Source organism: Pundamilia nyererei, unplaced genomic scaffold (assembly GCF_000239375.1).
Source record: "Pundamilia nyererei isolate P.nyererei 1_Seehausen unplaced genomic scaffold, PunNye1.0 scaffold00273, whole genome shotgun sequence".
Lineage (NCBI taxonomy): Eukaryota > Metazoa > Chordata > Actinopteri > Cichliformes > Cichlidae > Pundamilia > Pundamilia nyererei.
In genome coordinates, this window is record NW_005187674.1 from 509,986 (window position 1) to 512,725 (window position 2,740).

Here is a 2,740-nt window from a genome sequence, read left to right on the forward strand (position 1 = left end):
CTTAAATAAAGCTCAGTAACACGAGAAGTGGGAGTGACTATAGCAGGCTAAAATCAAATAGTAGAGATAAGCCTAAATTCAACTGATTTTCCAAACTGCAAACACCAACTGATCAAATATTTGAATTTCTGTCATACATGAAACATTTCAGTGAAACATCAGTGCCGAAGTTTGGTTTGTCAATAGAAACATCCTGAACACGTCTGGTAAAAATGTTTTGGGTCTCTTTCACAACTGTGACATTTCTTATTATTATTATAGATTTTGTTTGGAGGTAAAACTAGTTAATACAAAAAGAGGGAAAGATATAGATTATTATTAAATAATTGCACATGACTTAGTGAAAGTATATAATATACATGCTCACATGGAAACAGTTCATTAAAATAGGAATATAGATTTTATCCTTGTAGTACCTGGTCCAAGTATCATTAATTAACTCAGAATTCTCTAAAGCTGATATCAAACATACAAACCTCCAGCTAATTGACTCATCAGTCACTTTGATTGCATAAAACTACACACACAGTGAGATAACAGGTTCCTGTCTACTTGCCAGGAGCCTCAGTGACATCACACAAACACTAGCTGCCAAATTCTAACCTCAGCTCGGCTGAAATTAGACTCGTCTGGCTGCAGATCTGCTGGCCCACATTACCTGAGCAGAGAGAAAGATCCATAACATGACTCAACGAACAGCTGAAGGCCGTAAAAAAATAAGAAAAACATTGTAGAAATCAAATACCAAACAATTCTGTGTCTAAATTGAGGTTTATATGAGTTTCATAAAAAAATTATAAAAAGTCCTCATCACTGATGGAAGTAATTTCTGTGCTGGACCATCAAGACCACGTTGAGCCTTTGGAACATCCTGAAGAAATGTTCAGGATGTTCAGGATTACTACTTCTTTCAGGAAACTCTGACTTGCACGTTTCAGGACTTCAAAGAAGATCATCCTAAAAGTCCCTCCATCTGCAACCACTTCAAAAGTGAACATGAACATTTTAACTATTCTATTCAATACAGTTTTGTTTATAAAGCTTAATCAAGCTTAGTTGTAAAGACTCTACAATAGCACGGAGAAATCATCAACAATCATATGACACCCTATGAGCAAGCACAGGAAGGAAGAACTCCCTTTTAACAGGAAGAAACCTCCGGCAGAACGAGGGAGGGGCGGTCATCTGCCGTGGGGGTGAGACAAAGGACACATTGTGGAAGAGAGCCAGAGATTATTCATAATAACTAGTGATTAAATACAGAGAGGCGTATAAATGTATAAACACACAGAGACTGAAGAAGAAACACCCAGTGCATCATGGGAATCCCCCAGCAGCCTACACCTATAGCAGCATAACTAAGGGAGGATTCAGGGTCACCTGGTCCAGCCCTAACTACATGCTTTAGCAAAAAGGAAAGTTTTAAGTCTAATCTTAAAAGTAGAGACAGTGTCTGTCTCCTGAATCCAGGAGAGGAGAGGAGAGGAGAGGAGAGGAGAGGAGAGGAGAGGAGAGGAGAGGAGAGGAGAGGAGAGGAGAGGAGAGGAGAGGAGAGGAGAGGAGAGGAGAGGAGAGGAGGAGGAGCGAGCTCTGTCAACAGGATTAAAAGATTACAGGCCACTCCTGTTAATCTCAGGTCCACGTGGTGAGAGGGATGATGATGTCACATTTGGCAGGGAAACACACCCGCACACAAAATCTGTATCCAACGTTGACTTCCGACCCTGACACCTCACCAAAAAAACGTTGCCATGGAGACATGAAGCAGAGCAGGAACAATCACTTCTGATCAGATCAATCAGACTGCTTGACTACAGAGCAGATCAATACTGCAGTAACTGGAGAATGGTCAAATAAACAGCTGACCTCCCTGTTTCCAAACAAGCTTAATTATGCAGTTTGTTTATTATTCCAGGGTCTTTTCCAGCATTTGATATGTTGTTTATTTATTTATTTATTTATCAGATATACAGAGTTTAAATGATTAGCAAATAATTGTATTTTGCAGAACCCTTGGAAAACCTAAATGTTCCAGAAAAATCTTTCTTAGGTTCTAGTATAATCTCAACCAACCTTGCAAATGCTCCCAGGACCACCAAAAACCACAGCAGCACCATTGGAGGCCTTTGGTTGAACCCTGGGAGAATTTCTGAGACTTATGGAGTCTCAAATCAACAGCACCCTTAGAAAACCATGAAGAACTCCTGCAACATTTTCACTGACCTTTCCAGGTCTTCTGCCTTCAACGCAATGTCCTTCTAAAATTAAAACACTGAAATGTCTCGTATAACATCCGCAGCATCCTCCTCAATGATCTGTGGAAGCTAGAAGTCATCCTTTGAAAGATCCCAATGCTACCCTGGAACACCTTCAAGGACCCTTGGCACATTTTCACTGACCTTTGGTAAGTCTTTAGGCACTCGGAGAATGCCCTCAAGGATCCCGGTACCCTCTTCTTAACCCTTTCAATTCTACAGAAAGAATTAGAGAAAGGGAATTCATAATATTCATCACCAAACTGAACCTTGAAATGAACCACTTCTCATGCACACAAACGTTCACAAACAACAGATTGGACAAAATGTCCTCGCTGGGAATATTTTAAACTACAGCCGGTCCTCTCAAAGACAGAAGAGGCGCACACAGACGGACGAGCGATCTGAAGGACAGAACTGATCTGTGAAGATGAAACTGAGCTGCAGGTCATTTTATAATCACTGAAGCAGAGAATGATAGTGTG

The 2,740-nt window shown here is 40.5% G+C and overlaps 1 protein-coding gene across 2 annotated transcripts in view; it reads right to left on the reverse strand.

Annotated features, from left to right (window-relative positions):
* Positions 1-2,740, reverse strand: part of slc6a8 (solute carrier family 6 member 8) — a 37,936-nt gene that overhangs the window by 29,307 nt on the left and 5,889 nt on the right. Inside the window, exon 2 of one of the 2 annotated variants that reach the window (XM_005750410.1) lies at positions 2,400-2,471. The exons of the other annotated variant lie outside the window; for it this stretch is intronic. The gene's annotated coding sequence lies outside the window, so the exon portion shown is untranslated. The remainder of the gene's footprint in view (positions 1-2,399; positions 2,472-2,740) is intronic. 2 annotated transcript variants of the gene reach the window in all.